This window comes from Lathyrus oleraceus, chromosome 2 (genome assembly GCF_024323335.1).
Source record: "Lathyrus oleraceus cultivar Zhongwan6 chromosome 2, CAAS_Psat_ZW6_1.0, whole genome shotgun sequence".
Taxonomy (NCBI): Eukaryota; Viridiplantae; Streptophyta; class Magnoliopsida; order Fabales; family Fabaceae; genus Lathyrus; species Lathyrus oleraceus.
The window spans coordinates 245,482,422-245,491,070 of NC_066580.1; positions in this window are offsets into that span (position 1 = coordinate 245,482,422).

The window sequence follows — 8,649 nt, forward strand, 5'->3', positions numbered from 1 at the left end:
GAAATGGATGCATAAAATAGGGGAATTATATGAAGATGGAGGTGAATGAATCAAAACTCAAATTGGTCAAAGGAGGACTTTTACCAAATTAAGATCATTCATTCATTTTGGAAGATGGAATGTACATTCACTTAATCCCCTAAATCCAATGATCTTAACCTAACAAAGTCAAATCAACCTTGACAAAGCCCAACAACACAAGTCAAACTTATACAAACCATCAAAATTGCTCAACACAATTATTTGGAATTTATTCCATTTAAAAATACTAAAAATAAAGCATTAAATTAAATATGGTTTGTCAAATTCCTAAAACCTCATCAAAACACCGAAGAAATGGCCATGAGATTTATCAAAGGACCTTGGAGAAAAAAATTCCGAATTTTTAGAGACTTAAAAGTATTTTTAAACAATTAAAAATATTCACAAAATCAATTAAATCATGAAAAATATTAATAATGATCCAAAAACTAATTATAATTCAAAATATGAAAGAGGAATTTATTAAAAAAAATTGGTGAAACTCTCATATTTTTTGGATCAATATTAAAATTAATATGAATTAATGAAAATCAAATGAAATAAAATAAAAATCAAAAAATCAAAAAAACGTAGATCACTTGATCTCCCTCATTAACTGAGGTGGCAGATCAAGTGGATAGAAACGCGTGTTCCATGGTGGAACTTAGTCAGCGCGCCACACGCGTGGTAATCACAACCAATGCCCAAGATTAAAACATTTTAAATGAGATTAATGGCTTAGAACCTGTCCAGCACACCACCGGCGTTGGACCTCAGGTCACCTTCTTAGGCGAGGTCCGCCGGACTGGTTCACTCATCAACATCAAGAAAATGAAAAAAGAGAACATGATCTGAAAGAAAAAAATGGCATTGAGCACAAATTTGACTTCAATTTTAACTAACTCCACACATATAGAAAGATATGAGGAGTCGAATTTTGAGGTGTGTCAACTGAGTTGCTTCGATTTGACCTCAAAGCAACTCAATCTTCTTGCTTACATTGGTAGGACTTCAGACAACCAAAGATCCAAGAGAATTGATGAGAATTGAGTGAGAATCGAAGAGAAGAAGTTTTCTGAAATTTACCTTCAATGATGTGCAGAAATGGATCTTGCTTGCTTCAAACTTGATTTGATCACACTTGAGAAACTTGCAGAAGAGGTTTGGCAATGGTACAAAGCTTTGGATCCTAGAGTTTTTGAATCTCCAAACTGTGAGATTCAAACTCAATTTCCAAGTTGAAAATTTTCAGGTTTTCCTTTGAATGGTGAGGGTTTCAATTGGGGGGCAAAGCTGGTGCGCAAGGTGTGTTTGAAATGAGCTCCAAGGGCCTGTATTTATAGCATTTGAGAGTGATATTTGCACACTTGAAAAATTGCTAAATTTGGACATGGTGATGCACAAGCTTGCATGGGCATGTACAGGACCATGAAGCAATCCAATTTGATCCATGTACAACTTTTCTGATGTTCAAATGAGGCTTGGATGTCAAAGCAATGTGAAATGGGATTTTGAGCATTTGATTTCTTCCTATGATACAACCCTGTTAAGACCATGTGCAGCCCTAGCAAATCTCATCCTAAATGCATGAAATTGGGTTCTTTGGAAAGCTTAGATCAAGGGGAACAACTTTGATGTTGGACACTTTTTCATTTGGAACTTGGATCATGGTGAAGCTTGAGATGGAAGTTTGGAAATTTCAACATGTTGAAAAAATTTCTAAGTGTTAAGCCACATATCTCAATATTCCACCTTGCTTAACTTTTTATGTGAGCTTCAAAATTAGAAAAGTGTCTTCATCAAAGTTATAGCTATTTCAAAGACCTTCAAAATGTTCACCAATTTCATGTCATTTGGATTTAGAATGATAGAGTTAAACTTTTTTGAAGTTTAGGAAAATCACTTGTTCAATGGTATAGGGCAAAAATGACCTATAATGTTTCTTCATATCACATGCTCATAAAAGTTGAATTATCTCCCACTACAAACATCAAAGTTGAAGTAGACATCTTGAATTTGATTTTGCAACGTGGAAATCTTTCATATCATAAAAAATGAGCAACCTCAATACCTCTTTCGCTGACAATAAAGCCCAATAACTTGCCGGAACGGACTCCAAATGTACACTTGTTAGGATTCAGACGAAGCTTATACTTCCTCAAACGCTGAAAAAGCTTCAACAAGTGCTCCACATGTTCAACCTCCGTTCTTGACTTCGCAATCATATCATCAACATATACCTCAATCTCTTTGTGCATCATATCATGAAACAAGGTAGTCATAGCTCGTTGATACGTGGCTCCGGCGTTCTTCAAACCGAAGGGCATCACTCGATAACAAAATGTTCCCCAAGGTGTGATGAATGTTGTCTTCTCCATATATCCTCGGGTTCCATTTTCATCTGATTATATCCGGAAAATCCGTCCATAAATGAGAAGACATTGAATTTAGCTGTATTATCTACCAACATATCAATATGTGGTAGAGGGAAATCATCTTTCGGACTAGCCTTATTCATGTCTCTATAGTCCACACACATTCGGACTTTTCCATCTTTCTTAGGCACAGGCACAATATTGGCCACCCATTGAGGATATGTAGAAGTCACCAGAAACCTCGCATCAATTTGCTTCTGAACTTCCACTTTGATCTTCACTGCCATATCAGGATGAGTTCTTCTGAGCTTCTACTTCACAGGTACGCACTCAGGCTTCAAAGGAAAGAAATGTTGCACAATATTTGTATCCAGACCAAGCATGTCTTCATACGACCAGGAAAAGACGTTGATGTATTCTCGTAGCAACTTAATCAACCCCTTCTTAACAGACTCTTCAAGGAGTGCCCCAATCTTCACTTCTCACACACAACCTTCAGACCCCAAGTTGACTGTTTCCAAATTCTCAAGATGTGGCTGAATGATCTTCTCTTCATTCTCAAGTAGACGGGTGATCTCGTCAGGAATCTCTTCAGCATCATCTTCTTCTGCCTCAAATACAGGGAATTCAAAGTTGGGAGATGGTGTTGGATCATTATGTTCAATGGGTTTGATCAACCTGCATAATGATTTTGGATATAAAGAGATTTTAGAATTCAAACAAGGCAAATCATTATGCATATGAAAATATTGATTTTATTCTTATTTTTAGGTTTTATGTGATCACCAATTTCATGCAAAAGCGAAAAGGGAAAATAATTCGAAAACAAACATTTAACATGAATTTATTGAATGAAAATATCATTGTATTTATGCGCCAACAATGTCATCACTTCTCCTTTTGGCATGGGAGAAGGGTTTTGAAGCACAATGAACAGTACTTTGATTTATGGATAACTGTTGCAATATCAACAGCAACCTAATTATTGCAGACCCCTCCAGGGATGATGAAGTTTCCAGAATCCTCTTCATCCTCTTCCAGAATTGCAGCAGCCTCTTCATCTTGACTGGTGTGGATGAATCCACCACTCTTGAACAACCCTTTCTTGTTGAAGACACCAGAAAAATAGCCTATGCCAGCCCAGGATTTGTTGTCCTCCAGCTCAATCATTTGCCCTAATCCAGCAGTTGCACCATGCTCAATGGCCAACTTTACATCTTTATAGGAAGCAAATGAAGAAGTTCATTTCTTAATAGGCTCAACAATAGATAAAGCTTGGAACAGCGTTCCAACTTCATCCTCAGCATCTATATAAGATAAGGAAGACAAATGGCTAACCAGGAGAGCCTTTTCTCCCCCTACCACCACCAGCTTCTTATTTTTCACAAATTTCAGTTTCTAGTGTAGGGTGGATGTCACGGCGCCTGCTTCGTGAATCCATGGTCTGCCTAAGAGACAAGTATACGATGGGTGAATATCCATAACCTGGAAGGTAATCTGGAAGTCACTTGGTCCGATTTTGACTGGGAGATCAACCTCTCCAATCACAGTTTTGCGAGACCCATCGAAAGCTTTCACAACTACTCCACTCTGCCTCATGGGAGGCCCCTGATACGACAACTTTGCAAGAGTGGACTTCGGCAACACATTCAATGATGACCCATTGTCCACCAGCACATTGGACATTGCATCAACTTTGCAGCTCATAGATATGTGTAATGCCAGGTTGTGGTCTCTTCCCTCCTCGGGGAGATCAACATCACAAAACCTTAAATTGTTACAAGCGGTGATGTTTGCAACAATACTGTCGAATTGTTCAATCGTGACATCGTGATCCACATACGCCACATCCAACACCTTCTACAGAGCTTCTCGGTGTGGTTCTGAATTCATCAGCAATGACAGTACGGAGATTTTGGATGGCGTCTGTAGAAGCTGATCCACAACGTTGTACTCACTTCTCTTGATGAGCCTTAGCATCTCATCACAGTCTTCTTTCATATTGCCGCTCGAGCCAACAGAGACATAAGTTTTCAACGTAGAGGCAAGTTTAACAACAGGTGCCGGATTCAGAGCATTCACAGCATTCCCAACCGGGCGTTCAGCATAATCAGCAGTATCATTCCTTTGAACATTAGCTTGCGGCTTCGGTGGAGCCAAGAAAACACGACCGCTACGGGTCAGGCCACTGACGTCAGTAATATTAACAATAGATGAAGAGGGCAGGGGAACCTCTTTCCCATTCTCCAATGTTACAACATTGTAGCGATAGGGAACCGCCTTCTCAGAAGAATACGGTACAGGGCCAGCTGGCTTAACGGTCAAAGCAGGAGAACCCTTTTTCTTGCTACCATCATACTTGACGATAACAGGCTCGGGTATCCGGAATACTGGAGATATTGCGTTGACTTCATCAGCATTTTCGTCAACATTTCTGTTTTGAAGGATCTCAATGACTCCCCCATCCAGCATTTCTTGAACATCTTGGCGCACCTGGCGACAACCTCTTTGATTGACAGAACAAACTCGGCATCTATCGTGGTCATGCTCATAATGACTATAATCACACATCAATCTATGCATCTCAAACAGAGATTGTTGAATATGACTGACATATTTGACTTTGTACTTGCCAGGGCAGCCCTGGACCATGTTGACAGATTTCCCATGCTCGGGCAATGGGTTCTTCTTCACATTAGAACCTACGTCCTCGAAACACAGAATGCCGTATCTCACAAGGTCTTGAACATTGGTCTTCAAAGGGTAGAAATTTTCCACGTCATGTCCGGGAGCACCGGAATGATAAACACAATGTAATTCGAGCTTATACCACCACTGGGGGTTGGTAGGTATACCCGGTGGGTCTCGTGGTGTAATCAACTTCCTCTCTATCAAAGAGGGATATAACTCTGCATATGTCATCAAAATAGGATCAAAGGTGACCCTCTTCCTCTCGTAGCTTGTGCTGACTTGATTACTATTTCGAGGCTGGTAGGCCTGTTGTTGAGGACGGTGTTGTTGTTGTTGATATTTCGGATGTTGTTGTTGCTGATTACTATTGTGATGCTGAAACTGTTGATTGTCTCTAAAGACAGGTGCTATATGAGGCACCTGGTGCTGGTTACCGGCAGGACGCACAGTCTTCCTCCTCACAGAGGGTCTTCTCGGTTTCACATGGGAGGTCACAGCATGTGCCTCACCATCTTTCTTCTTCCCAAACGTCCCATACCGTTTGGTAGAAGAGCCTTCTTCTCGGGTCAGGCGCCCTTACCTGACTCCTTCTTCCAAACGCATCCCCATGTTCACCATCTTGGTGAAATCAGAAGGAGCGTTGGAAATCATCCGCTCGTAATAAAAAGAACTCAAGGTCTTCAAAAATATCTTGGTCATCTCTTTCTCTTCTAGCGGGGGCACGATCTGTGTTGCTACCTCTCGCCACCTCTGGGTGTACTCTTTGAACGTTTCCTTATCCTTCTGGGACATGGCCCTCAATTGATCCCTATCGGGAGCCATATCCACATTGTACTTGTATTGTTTGACGAAGGCCTCGCCAAGGTCGTTGAAGGATTGGATGTTCGCACTATCCAAGCCCATATACCAACGTAGGGCAGCACCGGACAAACTGTCCTGAAAGTAATGGATGAGCAGTTGGTCATTGTCGGTCTGAGTCGACATTTTCCTGGCATACATGACCAGGTGACTGAGAGGGCAAGTATTTCCCTTGTACTTTTCAAAGTCAGGGACCTTGAACTTCACAGGGATCTTCACATTCGGAACTAGGCAGAGTTCAACAGTAGACTTGCCGAAAAGATCCTTTCCTCTGAGAGTTTTCAATTCCTTGTGGAGCTCAAGAAATTGATCGTTCATAGCGTCCATCTTCTCATAGACATCTGGGCCCTCAGACGACTCAAAATGATAGATGGTGTCGTCTACTCTGGGCATAGTATGCACGACAGGAGGAGGAACAGCAAGGACCGGGATAGATGCCGGCAGAGAAGCAAAGGTAGGTGTAGGACCCTCAGACATGAAATTGGGAGGCATCCCCCACGGGAATTCGGCTGGCATGGCCGTTGGAGCAAAGTGTGCGCTGGCCATAGGCACAGTTGAAGAGACAATCTCAGAAATGACTGTCCTCAGGGGAGGAGTTGAAGGCGTCGGAGAAGACTGGCTCTGGGCAGCCATGAATGACTCCATCCGGGAAGTCAATCTGGCTACTTCCTCCTTCCGCTCGCGGTTCTCTTGTCCCAAATGATCCATACGTCTAGAAATGTTGGCTCTAGTGTAGTACCGGTGAGTCAGCTTGTCTTCAAAATAAATGAAGAACACAGAGTTAGACCATAGAACAAGAAGCCTGGAGCAAAACCTGCTGATCCACATGATGCATGCAATGCTTATGATTTAATTTTTTATATCAGAGGAACTTTAGAGTTCTATTTGCAAACATCGGAAATATTAAACATTTATCACATATGGAAATATCATATTAATAATATTTTGGAAATACTTTTACACCAAAGAAGTAAAGTCTTGGTAACCAAATACAAGAGGAAAGGAAAATGATCATCCTATGGATCTCTAGAAGCAATCATCTAAATCTCTGAACACAGGAAGATAAGATGCACGAAGCCTCTTCACCTCTTTCTCGTAAGCTGCCTCCATATCTGCCTTCTCTTTGGCGAGTCGATCATACTTCCGCTTCCAAAACTTGGAAGACTGAGGAAGTAGAGAATTCCAGGAATCATCACGATCATCAATAACCTGATGCTCAAGGAACTCTATCAAAGCATCCTTCTCCTTGATCTGCTGAAGCAACTCCTCTCGTTCAAGGATCTAAGCACGTGAACAGTCTTCGTCTCTCAACTCCTCTACTCCTTGGTCAGGGAGGGTTGAAGGCCCAGCCACAACCAAAGGTGTAGGTCTCGGATACTCGTAAGGCATCAGGTACTCGAAAGCTCTCCTCCTAACCCAAAAAGTATAAGGCTCCAAAGCGATACAGTTCTTCGGACCTAGCTCCTTCCTTCCTTTCCTATGGATCTTGCGCCAAGCGCGGACCATCCTGCCCTTCAAGCCTTGGGGATCTTTACCCTCCTGAAAGAACACACCCTCTAACAGAATGTTATTGGGTTTATCCTTTAGGGGGAACCCAAGCTGACGAAGTGCCAAAATAGGGTTGTAGTTAATCCCACCACATGTACCAAGAAGAGGCACATTGGAGAATTCACCACAAGATTCGATAATCTGCACACCATCATACACACGGTTGTACCAAAAGATATCATCATTAGTGAGAGACATAAGTCTCGGGGACCACCGTAGACATTCTTTGTTTTCCTTGAAGGCGACCGTCTGCGGCAAGTGAGAAATAACCACTTGTATAACATAGGCAAACAACACACAATGTTACCACCACCCTTTGCATTCCTCATATGCAAAGAAAAGTAAGTGTCACCCAACAGAGTCGAAATGGGGTTAAGAGTAGAGAAAATCCTAATAGCGTTCACATCCACAAACTTGTCGATGTTGGGGAATAACACTAGTCCATAGATGAGAAGTACAAATATGGCCTCAAAGGCGTCCCCACTCATGGCCTTCCCATACATAGTAGCTTGAGCAATGAGGAACTCAAAAGGGAGACCTTGAATTCCACCTTTTGTAGTCATATGAGCACCAACCAGAGATTCATATATATGCAACATAGCAGCTATCTCTTGAGAAGTAGGAATACTCTCTAAGCCACTGAACGGCAACTGGTCTAGAATAGGTATACCCACAATGTAGGCATACTCCTCAAGCGTGGGCAAAAGCTGGAAATCTGGAAATGTGAAGCAACGGTACAAGGGATCATAAAACTGCACCAATACACTCATCAATCCTTCGTCCACTTATGTAGTCAGAATAGATAGAAGCTTCCCAAAACGAGCCTTGAAACCCAAGGGATCTAATACATAGGATGTCAAATTCCTTAGCTCTTTCAAGTCGGGTTGTCTGAAACTGTACTTCTTTGTATTCCTTCTTTGTCTTTCCATGTCTGAAAATTTGCAAATAGACCTCTTAAGTTCCTTGAAATTTTTCTCATTATTGATGATATGGATGCAAATGGGTGCATGAATGCATGAATGCAACAATCACACCCCAGGATCAAGCAAAGCACACCAAACAAAGGTCATAGGATGGATCATGTCATCCTTAATATCAATCATCCATTTTTGTGGATTATGGTTTACACCTTATCAACACCCAAGTTCCATTGATA